This window comes from Vicugna pacos, unplaced genomic scaffold (genome assembly GCF_048564905.1).
Source record: "Vicugna pacos unplaced genomic scaffold, VicPac4 scaffold_21, whole genome shotgun sequence".
Taxonomy (NCBI): Eukaryota; Metazoa; Chordata; class Mammalia; order Artiodactyla; family Camelidae; genus Vicugna; species Vicugna pacos.
In genome coordinates, this window is record NW_027328742.1 from 6,780,696 (window position 1) to 6,792,952 (window position 12,257).

At 44.8% G+C, this 12,257-nt stretch overlaps 1 long non-coding RNA gene across 1 annotated transcript in view; it reads right to left on the bottom strand.

Annotated features, from left to right (window-relative positions):
* Positions 1-6,079, bottom strand: part of LOC140694312 (uncharacterized) — a 36,002-nt gene extending 29,923 nt beyond the window's left edge. The window contains exon 1 of the long non-coding RNA XR_012070042.1: positions 5,943-6,079. This is a non-coding gene — a long non-coding RNA (uncharacterized lncRNA). The remainder of the gene's footprint in view (positions 1-5,942) is intronic.
* Positions 6,080-12,257: the final 6,178 nt, after the last annotated feature.

Below are 12,257 nucleotides of genomic sequence, written 5' to 3' on the forward strand. Positions count from 1 at the left end.
CCTGAGCCGTGCTGGTGCTGGGCCTGGGAGGCAGGAGACACCGGCTCCACCCCGAGCTCAACCAGCACCTCGTTCTGCGTCTCGGGAATCAGAGTCTCATCTATAAGCAAAGGGATGAAACTGTCCCAGGACAGGCTGTCCAACAGGAATGAAATGAGAGTCATGTAAATAACGTTTCCCAGTTGCCACGTTTAAAATGTAAAAAAAAAACAAAAAACAAGTAACTGATTTTAAGAGCAGACCTTACTTATTCTACTGTATGTAAAATACTATCATTTTGACATGTAATCAATATAGAAAGTAACAAGATAGTTTATATTCTTTTTACTAGACAAGTTTCAGCGTCTGATGTGCATTTGACCTACAGCACATCTCAGCTCAGACCAGCCTCCTCCCCAGCACTCCTAACATCAGTGGCTGTGGCTACTCTATTGGACAGCAACTCCAGGGGTCCCACCAAGTTTCCTGGCTGGAAAGGGGGAGTAAGTGTCCACACTAACCCTAAAAGTATCTCTCTGAAACAAAAGCAGATTTACTTTTAAACGTCTGAAAGCCGGCGGGCTGCACCTCCTTCCCGCCTTGGCTACAAGACAGCCCTCCTCCTTGCTGATCCCATTCTGGATGTAGGGAAGCAATCTTTCACACAGCCAGGGTGGCCCGGCCTTCAGGTTGACTTGCCTGCTGTCTGTGTCCAGTCCCACGATGTCCTCCTACTCAAATAGGATGTAGAGGAGGGGGGTCTTCTCCCCAGAATTTTCGGGGGCCCCATCCAGCCACTTGGACTTGGGCAAGATGAAGAGTGACTCAGTGACGTTGTCGATCCTCTTCTCCACCACCCTGCAGTCCTCGTAGATTGAAGGCCACGTCGGTGCGCGGCTGCTCGGCCACCTCCCCATGCAGCACAAAAGACAAAGAGCTGAGAGTCGTAGAGCGTGGTGCCATACAGCTCCTCTGTGCGTGGAGCTTCTAGAAGGTCTCGGCCAAGAGGCAGTTGGTAATGGTGACAAGGCCCACGACATTGCGGTGGGTCTGGGAGTCACTCCATCCATTCTCGGGCACATAGTGATACCTATAGTAGATACAGAGTGCCCACTGGGAGCCGCACGGGCTGATTTGGCTCACCAAGGGGATTCCATTATAGATGCAAAAGAAATTCTCTAAGATGATCCCCACGGGTTGGACCACAACGGGGAGAGTCTGGTGGTCCTCAGTACACTGCACGTAGTCAGGGGCGCTCATGTTGCAGTCCCTGCCGAGAAGGGAGTGTAAATCGATGTACATACTGTGCTGTGGGCTGCGGGCCTCACTGGGTTGCAGCGACCTGGTGTGCACCATCCAGAAGGCAAGGGAAGTCCAAGCGAATCGTGGATAAGTTTGTCCTCAGAGTCTGCACATGGCTACTGAAGCTCAGATCACATTACCCAGCTTTTGGTCTAGGCTTCCATCCCCTGCAGAAAAGGGTCATTTCTTATTTTCTGTTTCCAACCACCTAGGCAGGCCCTGATGCAGTCGGTGCTCAAAACTGCTGAATAAAGGAATGAATAAAGGAACTGCTTCCCCACCCCTCAGCAGGATATAATGCAAAGAACCATAGTAGGATCAAAATATCTGGATTTCAACTCCAATTTATTTGAACTCCTAAGGTGCAGAATAATGGGTAAGAAAACTTGCTTTGGGGAGGAGGGTACAGTTCAGTGGTAGAGCATGTGCTTAGCATGTTCAAGGACCTAGGCTCAATCCTCAGTACCTCATTTTAGAACAATGAAACAAATAAATAAACTTAATTAACCCCCTCAAAAAATATTTTCTCAACTCAAAATTCAAAAAAAAAAACCCACCTTGCAATTGACACAACATTGTAAACTTGACTATAATTCAATTAAAAAAAAACTCCTTGCCTTACAAGAATATATCTGGATTATGGAATTATGCAGATGTAAAATGCCTAGGGTACCACCTGCATAAGAAGAAGGAACTGTACAAGTGTACTATCCCTCATTTATGAGCTATTTTTCCTTTGGGGAGGTTATAACCTCTCAGAGATATTTTTCTCATATTAAAAAAAAAAAAAGAAAATATTACCTGATTCTCCATACTGCTGAAGAATCAGATAACCCTATGAAAGCATCTGAACCACAGAGTTTATTCAATAAATGTTTGTTGAATGAATGAATAAACAAGCAAAGTGAATGCTGCTCCCTGCCACAGACCATCATAATGGTACTGCTTGGAAATGCCAAGCCCACGTTCCACCCAAATCTACACTAACCACGTGGTTGACCTGGGCAGACCTGTGTGCTTCTCTAAACACCAGTTTATTCATAAATAGAAATGAGGGCAATAACACAAACCTAAAAGGGTTAGTGAGTCACGAATGAATAGTACCCCAACTTTGCAAGATGGAACCATTAAAGAAAATTGGACAAAGAGTCCATAGGCCCTCTCCATATTATCTCTTACAACTACATGGGAATCTACATTACATCTAAAAATAAAAAGTCTAATATTTTAAAGAGGCTATTGTGTTTAAATGAGCTCACTGTCTCAAATAAGGAACACACAGTACAATTAAGACAATGCGCAGCCCATGAGATGCACTCAGTAAATAGTCCCACTGAACCCACTGGTCCCTCCAACTTCAGAGCATGAGGATGTGTCCTCGTGGCCAGAGGCCACTGCACCTGAAGCTAACAAAGCTAATGGTCCCCACTTTCAAAAGCCCCTGCCACCAACCTAGGTCTAATTTTGTATTTGTAATTATTTTTCTTTTTATTAAATAGAAATCCCCAATTGCATAGCCTTCAGGTCACCAAAACCTGACCACAGAGATCATGATGGCAACCCTCCTTGGTGAAACAATAAAATGAAGAGCCATTTCCACAAGACCTCTGTGTAAATCTACTAGGGAACTTCATCCTGGACTGAGAGGAAGAGGACTGGGGAGGAGGGGGAAATCTGACGCACACAGACCCATGGGCCACCTGTCCCACAATGGACATTACACTCAACCCTCACCCTCCAGGAACATCAAAATACACACAGACAGAGTGCTGTGGACAATATATATGTATTTTTAAAGAAATTCCGACTCTCTAGCAGGTCTTGAATCTACAGAGACACAAATGGCTTATGTGTATAATGTTTCACAAAAGCCTTAAAATATTACCACCCCAACTTGACACATTAAGAAACTAGGGATAGAGGTTTATCACATTGTGCAAGATTAGAGAGATGCCACATCAGACACCGTATTTAAACCCAACCTTTGCTCCAGTGCTCACACAAGAAAGTGTGACATACTGCCCCTTTCCTGCCCTCTCCCTGCAATCAATCTCTGAAGAGTCTTTTCTGTGCCACGTGGAATCACAATCACATCAATTTACCACAAAGAGCTATGTGACTCCTTGGAGGACGTGTCAAAATCTAAAGGGTTGGGATGGGAGGAGAGATTTGCATTTTCTGTTTCTCAAAGGAAACATGGCTTTAAAAGAAACTGAAAAGCACTTATCTAGTCTAAGCCCTCATTGTGCAGAGAAGGAAATGGAGGCTCAGAAGAGATGAGGAAAGGGACTTATTAACAAATATTGCCTAAGTGCAGCACCAAGCCAGCCCTGGGCCCTTCTGGGGGAGTACCTGGAAGGCCCAGGAGAATGACTGTTAGAAAAAGGAAAGAGAAGAAGCATACAAGGCCCTGTCTCTATACCACCATACCATGAAGTTCCACCAAATTATCCAGTATGGGTGCAGCCAACATTTAGGTGGGCTAAACAGGTTATAGAAACCTGGAAGTCTCAACCATAGTGGAAATTCCAACTTTTACTGTTTTCTTCCAAGTTCAAGCATCAGTTCAGTGGGCGCTCCATACGAGGGACTACACAAGGCCTGGAGTCCTCCCAAATACAGATCTCTATTATCACGTGTGCACACCACACACAGGCCCACCAGAAGAAAAACGCCCACACATAAGATGGAATTACTGAAACAGAAAAGAGCCAACCAGCATATATTGCTAGCAAAAACGGTGCTGCTAGAAATAGACTCATGGACATAGAAAGCAAACTGTTGTTAGCAGGCAGGAAAGGGAGGATTAACAGATACACATTAATAAATATAAAATAAATGACAAGGACCTACTATATAGCACAGGGTACTATTTTCAATTACTTGTAATGAGTTGTACTAAAAACAATCTGAAAAACATTTATATACATATGCATAAGCTTATAACTGAATCTCTGCTGTAAATCTGAAGCTAACATGGTAAATTGACTACACTTCAATAAAAAATAATTTTATATAATAAGTAAAAATAAAAGCAACGCCATAAAAAAAAAGTAAAAGAACACGGTAATCCCCTTAGCTGTAGGTGGTGGAGAACTCTGCAAGCACCAAGTCCACTCGAACACTCCAGCACTGGCGGTCACTCATCCTAACCATCAGAGAATCACTTGGCTTCTACGAGGTTACTTTTCTCTTCAGTGAAAGGCTACAGTTGCATCTAATGATGTATTGAACCTCATCATTCACAAACCCAAGAATTAATGAGGATTTCCCATAGGCCTGGCTCTGGATAGATGAAAAGATAGGGTCCCAGATATATTCATGTGTAGAAGAAGTTTATGCCATAAAGACATTAATTCTTCCTGCTTTGATAGACAGATACATTGCAATTCTGATTAGAATTCCTTCTAGATATTTCATGGAATGTAACAAGTTAATTTATGGTCAGGAACAGCCAAGAAACTTCTTTAGAACCACCACTGGGAAGGGGTGGATAGGTCATGCATTTCAACTGGTCTTTCTGATGTGATGAAAACGTTCTGGAATAATAATGGTTGCACAAATGTGAATATGCTAAAAGCTGCTGAATTGTAACATTTAAGTGGGTGGACTTCATGGTGTGTGAACAATATCACAATAAAGCTGTTATATGAAAAAATCCTTCTTGCCAATTATTTTTCCCTCTATACTACTAGTCTGTCCCACAATTTAAGAAAAACAAAGAAAAACAAAACAAAACAAAACAAACCAGATTTTGCCAGGAGCTCTTTAGGAGTGCAGTGTCACTGGGTCTCCAACGCCTCGGGTTGTGCTGTTCCTGTTAACACACAATAGCTGGGCTGGACTAGTTAGGGACTATAAGTATCTTTTTAAGATCAACGGTCTCACGTTTCACCCTGGGAGAGTGAAGGATGGAGGATGAGACAGCCTCATGCCTTCAGCTCATTTTTAACTGAACAAAGCCCTGCTTTCACCACTGTAATTCCTCTCAGTATAAAAACACGTTACATCAACAAGCACCGCCATCATAACACCTGAAAGAGTTCAAGGTACTTACCTGGGGCAGAAATACTGATCAAGGAGACAGACGCTCCCTCAGCACTGCTGCTCCATTTTCCCGACTCCATCAGGAGAAGCTGGGCGTTAGAGCCGCGGGCTCTCAGCCCAGGGAGCAGCACCCACGCCGCTAATCTCGACCTCAGGGATCGGGAAACGGAGAGGAAGGCAGCCCCGGTGTCGCGGGGCAGGGAGAGCGGGGTGGGGGACGCGGGCTGCAGCCCCGCTCGGAGGCCAGCCCCAGCCCCAGCCCAAGCCGCCCGCCCCGTCCGGGTGTGCAGACCTCGCCCACCCGGGACACAGCCCGCCCAGTGGTGGGGACGGGTCGGCGGCCAAGGAGAGGAAGCCCGGGAGGAGAGGACTCGCGGGCGGGAGAGGGGAAGGGGACGCCAGCCGCGGACTGAGGGGAGCCCGGCTGGGCCAGAGGCGGCAGGGGCACACCTGGCCCTGGAAAGCTGTGGCCGGGGCGCCGGGGCAGGTGACGCGGGCAGAGGGGCCTGGCCCGAGCAATCCAGCTGAACACACGCTGACTGGCGCCCTGGGGGGCTGCGACACGCCGACCGCCCTCCCGCAGCCGCCTCACCCCTTTCCCGATATCCCCTCACCTTGCACTTCCACAGCCAGAGGCCCCGGCCCCAGGCAGGAGCCAAAGGCCTACAGGGCGACAGAGCTGAGAAGCCATTGGGGCCGATCCCCGGCTCGGAGCTGGAACTTCCAACCCGCGGTCCAGCTGGCAGCGACTGCGCATGCGCAGGAGGGCCATCGATCTGCTCTGGGTCCTGAGAGAGAAGGGGAACCGAGGGAGGGAGAAGAGGGGAGGAGAAGGGGAGGAGGGGAAAAGTGGAGGGAGACACATGGACAGGAGGAGCAGAGAGAAGGCAGTTATCTGTAATTGGGAGGGGAGTAGCAGAGATGGGGAGAAAGCGTTTTACCTCTTGGGGCATCCCGAAGAAGGCAGCAGTCCTGCCTATACACCCTTCTCTAACCCGTCATTGCCCACAGCTCATATTTTACGTCCCTGGCCCAGCCCTCCAGCTAAGGTCTCTGCAGAAACCTTACGGGTATCACACCCGTTGCCCCCACAAGGAGCTAGGTTTACTGTTGCTCCGGGAACCAAGCACCCGCAGGTGTTGTTTCTCAGAACTACCTTGGGAAGAGTACATATTCCCCTTTTACACGCTGGGAAACAGGCAGGCACGATCTCTGCCTTAGCTCCACTGTCCCAAGTGTTGGGCTGGCAGGGAGCGGGAGGTAAAATGTCAGAGCCCCAGAAGGAGCAGACTGCCTGAGTGTTGGTGTATAGTCCCCATCCCTCCTGGGTAAACCACACCCCAACCTCTGGGAATAATCAAGGGCTCACGGTAGGCCCCTGTGTGTGGGAGAGCTGCCCTCAGTCCCAGTACCCAGCTTGCTAGGTAGGTGGAAGTGTTATTGAGTCCAAATTCATTCTCCTCAGTGCAGGACAGGCCAGTAAGTTGGGAGACCAAGTGTTGGGGCATGGAATAGCAAGTTTCTGTAGACCTAGATGGCAAACTAATGTCCTAGAAAACCATCTCCCCAAGTCAGAATTCAGGCTGCTTTCCTATGTGCTTGGTTTTTGCAAACTTCTTGGTGTAGGAATTCCTTCTTTTTAGAATCCTTTGTTCTTGCAGCTATCTCCCGGGGTCAGATCCCTGTAAACCTCCAACAAAACAAACGTTATTTTCTATTCTGCAACTTGTTATCTTTATATGATTGGAAAAGTGTTAAATACCCTTAAAGGTCAGAGCCTTCCGAATAGGCTCTCCTGTATATTTTAGGCTCTAGGCAACATTGTTTTACAAGCAAGATGAAGCCTAGGAGACAGAGCACAGGGTTAAAGTCAAAGGAACAGATCTAATATGGAGTCAGATTTCTTCTTTTCTATTACTGTGGCAGAAGCCACTTGAGGATTTAAGTCCCTTTAAGTTAAAAATAAGTAAAACTTTAAAGGAATTTACATACATTGGTGGGAACGTGCATAGAATATCTGGAACAGCACACAAAGGATTGTAAACATTGGCATCTCCAGGGAGGCGTGTAAGAACAGAGGATGAGGGAAAACTTCTTTCACTTGAGTATTTTTTGCTCTGTTTGAATTTTTTATCCATATGCATATATTTCTTTTTCAGTTAAAATAAATGTGTAATGGAGCAATGGAGTAACTAGCTCAGCAAATACAGCAGCCATAGACTCACTGAGTCATCACTTTTGATTTAAGCCAGGAAGCATTGTTTGTCTCTCTCCTATGTGTCCAGTGTTGTTTTAAAACTTCTTTTATATATTTTTTTTTATAAAATAATAACATGCTATCCCTCACCCCTGCCCAGGGCTGGTGGAAAACCAACTGAGTCTTTATTGAGTTGTTTTCCAAGGAGTAGAGATGAGTTATAAACAGAACACAACTTCAGGGCAAAACAGGCGGAGTGGTTTTCCAGCAGGCCAATAGCGCTGACCGGTTTTCAATAGAGGTGCACAGAGGCTGAGAGAGAAAGCCTCCAGGACCCTACAGAAAGCTGCCCAAAGTGCCTTCCCCATGGCACTACTGAAATAGGAAAGAAGAAATCTGAATCCATATTAGATCTGTTCCTTTGACTTTAACCCTGTGCCCTGTGTCCTAGGCTTAGTCTTGTTGTTTCTGCACCTTTTGTGAAACAATGTAGCCTAGATCCTGAAATATACAGGAGACCCTATTCTCAAGGCTCTGACTTTGAAGGATATTAACACTTTTCCATTCGTATAAAGATAACAAGATACAAAATAGAAAATAACATTTGCTTGTTGGAGGTTTACAAGGATCTGACCCAGGTGAAGAGCTGCAAGAACAAAGGATTCTAACAACAAAGAATTCATACACCAAGATTGCAACAACCAAGCATTCCCGCTTCCCCTTTTTAATATAAGAGCCTGAATTCAGATTTGGGATGATGGTTCTCCAGGACATTGGTCTACCATCTTCTCCGCTGGCTTTACAAATTTAAGCCGCTCTTTCTTGCCCCAAATCCTTGTCTCCTGTTGTGTTGGCCTGTAATACACGAGTAGAACAAGCCTGGACTCGGAAACACAAACATACATTGAAAGTACGCATTTGGTATATTAAATGACATGCTTCCACTCGTATTCCTGAGGTTATCTTCTCTTGACCACTCCTACTATATTTTTGAAAAACCTGTCATGTGGACACAATTCCATCTCTAGCCACTACCCTTCCAGGTAAGAACTGATGCCAAGAAGGTAATGAAAGTTGCTAGAAGGTATTACCTCGCCAAAAAAGAGCAGAAGTGGGTTCTGGCTGATGTTCAGGAGCAGGCCGGGGCACCTGACCAGATGTCATAAGTACGGATAGACATCTGGGCACCAAAGGAGAAGCTTCTAAACTTCCATGAGGGACTTGTTGGATAGGAAGGAACAGTCCCAGACTATAGTTCTGATCCCACCACGAGCTTCCTGGGCAAGGCTGGGCAAGTTATTTAAATTCTCTAGACCCGTGCTGTCCAACACGGGAGCCACCAGCCACATGCAGGATTATGATGTTATTCTGTAGCCAGACAGAATTATAAATAAACACTTTATTGCAAAGGGTCAGCAGGTATAATATTTAAAAACATTATTGGTTATCTTGCCCTAACAAGTTATTTTTGTATGTCTAGATTTCTGTGGTTTGTAATGCCTGCAACTAATGATTCCCTTACAGTGAGGTATTTTGAAATTATAAGTTACTGGACACAGTACACTCATATCACAGTTGAAAAAACTGATCCAAATAAGCAAGGTGATCTGACTTATTAGTTATGAGCAGGGGCTCTGGGGCCAGCCTGCATAAGTATTAATTCTCACTCTCCCTCCAGGGAGTTCTGTGTGAATCTTGGACAAATTATTGTTGTTGTTGTTGTCGTTGTCGTTGTCGTTGTTATTATTTGTGCCTCTTTTTCCTTACCTTTTAAATAGCGAGGAATATGTTGACTCTATCCCCTACAGTGTTGGCAGGATTAAATGAGTAAACGTCTGTGCTGCCCACTTCCTGGGTTTCAGCATTCTCCAGGCAATCAGTGCCAAACGCAGTGGCATTCTCCACTGTCTTCGTCAGTCTGGGATTCTGTAACAAATTACCGTGGGTCGGGTGGCTTAAACAACCAGCATATTCCTTACGGTTTGGAGGCTGAGGCTTTCAAGGTCAGTGTATCTGGGAGAGGATTGCCAGCTCGAAGATGGCTGTCTTCCCACTATCTTCATGGCCCAGAGAGGAGAGAGAAGCAAGCACTTTGGGGCCCTGTATAAGAACACTAATACCATTCATGAGGGCTCTACTCTCATGACCTCATTTTATCCTACTAATCACCTCCCAAAGGCCCCGCCTCCCTGTACCATCACCCTGGGAAATGAGGTTTCGACAGATGGATTTTGAGGGGATGCATTCAGTCCACACATCGGCTAACTCTCCCAAATATGCAGTCATCAAACCTGTAGCTAATTTCAAAATAATGTTTATATCTCTCTACCCATTTCCATTCCTACATCTACTAACACTGAAGCCCTGTTACATTTTATTTCTTATTTTCCTTGTAGAGGTTTAATTGATTCCTCTAACTCCAAGGCTTCACTCGCTCCAGTCTGCTTGACAGCCCTGCCAGGTAGGTCTTCCTTAAATCACCTTCCCACTTCACCTGGTTGTTTTTTAGCGGTAAATGTCAGAATTCTCTCCACACCCGATCCTACACCTTTAATCCCTTACACTACCGCTCACTATGTTATTTTCCTATTACCACTGTAACAAATTCCCATAAGCTTAATAGCTTAAACTAGCACAGAATTTTCAGCTTATGGGTGTGTAGGTCAGAGATCCAACACAGTTCTCATTGGGCTAAATTCAAGGTACCAGCAGGATTCCTTCCTTCTAGAGGGTCTAGAAGAGAATGTTTCCTTTTTTTTTCCCCCAGTTTACAGAGGTCACCCACCTTCCATAGCTTGTGCCCCTCAACTTCCTCCATTTTCATGGTCAGCAGCCTTTCTGAACATTGCTCCATCGCTACACCTCCCTCTGATTTTAAACTCAGCTGGGAAATATCCTCCATTTTAAGGACACCTGTGATTACATTGGGCCCACTTGGACAATCCGGGCTACTCACCCTATTGTCTCATCTCAGGATCCCCTTGTCCCATCCCACTCAGGCAGTATGTATGTGGCTGTGACATTCACCTTGTGTAACATTTTCTCTCATGAGCAATTTATGGTTCAAGGCACTTATAAGTGCCTTTTTGTTTTTCTTCCTTATCCTTTCTACATTCAGTATGTCTGGTGAGATTATATGAATCCTTTTTATTTGTGCCCCTGCACTAATCTTTAATAATGTATCATGGGTTTAAAAGGCTAACTAATAGACAATTTAGGAGACAGAAATCCTCTAAGATTTTTATCCTAAAATATCTGTCATCCCTTTTGCCATGTACAGTAACATGGCACAGGTGGCTACCCTGTGGCCGGGGAGGGACATGATTCTGCCATCACACTCCTCTCATTCTCACCAATGTGCTGATCAACTAACCAAGGACCTATGCTCTCCACTTCACTCACTTCCTCCTCCTTTCCATTGACTATCCTGTTCCCACCGCTTCCTTCATTCACCACATCAGGATTTCATGACCACATTCTTCTCTAAATGAAATGGGTATCTTGCATCTAATGTCTGACAGCTGTTCTTATTGTATATGCACACACTGTCCTACACATAATCCCGTCCATCTCTTTATTTTCCTTGAATCATCCAGAAGAATCAGTTCCATGATGATGATGACGATAGTGACAGTGATGACAGGGGCCTCTCAAGGATTCTGATAAAGAGGGAATCGATAAAGGGAGGGAATCATTGCAAAATTGCCCCAGAAACAGGCTTAAAGGTAAATAACTCTTATAGTGTTTAATGAAATTGACTAATATTTAACTATTTTTAAGACTTTATATCACTGAATTTAAAATTTTAACGGGAATTTTCATTCACCACTAACCAAGATTCAACTCTAGGACCAAAATCTAAGGATTTCTGTCTTCTAAAAAATTGCCCACTAGCCTTTTAAACACGTGATCCTTTTAAAAAGTTTAGTGCTGGGCTGACAATAAGCAGGATTCATATAATCTCACGAGACACAGTGAATGTGGAAAGACTAAGAAATAAAAACAAAAAGCCATTCATAACGTCTTGAACTTTACGTTGCTCATAGGAGAAAATGTTTGCCAATGTGAGTGTCACATCAACATGATGACTGAGTGGGATGGGGAAGCTGATCTTCCTCATCAGTCATTTATGCTGATTTGTTAGATGCCAAAACAGTTTCCTCATTGAAATTGCTTCTAACAAATATGGAAGAATTTAGGTTCTACCAAAAGCAGGCTAAACATTTTCCCCTGCTTTCAGGTCTCTGGACTGAATGTCCCCACAAGAAGGACATGATTATGTTTCATAGGGAAGTCTTCCTGAGAAGCAACAGGCTTTCCTAGGGCAGAACTGCAGGGCCCCCCATGGAGGGCTGGAGGAGGGCTAGAGGGGACACTGGAAAAACAGCAGGAGTGAGTTCAGATACTGCTGCTCAGGTCGCCAAAGTCAGCATTGCTATCTCTAAGGATATGACATTCTCCCAAATGTTCCATGAGTGAAGGAGCCTGTGAACACTAAGCAGGTTGTTAAGACACAGCAGCACATAACTTGCGTGACAACACAATTAGAGTATGATTTGATATTTGGAAAATAATTAGCCCATTGTTCTTTGAAACTGCAGCAGTAGCAATAGAAATAAAAAAGACTGAGCCGTCTTGGAGACAACAATCAATAAACAATTCTAAATCTGCAGAATTCCTTGACAATATTCAAGCAATGAGCTAGATGTGTGCTGCAGATACCTCTTACTGC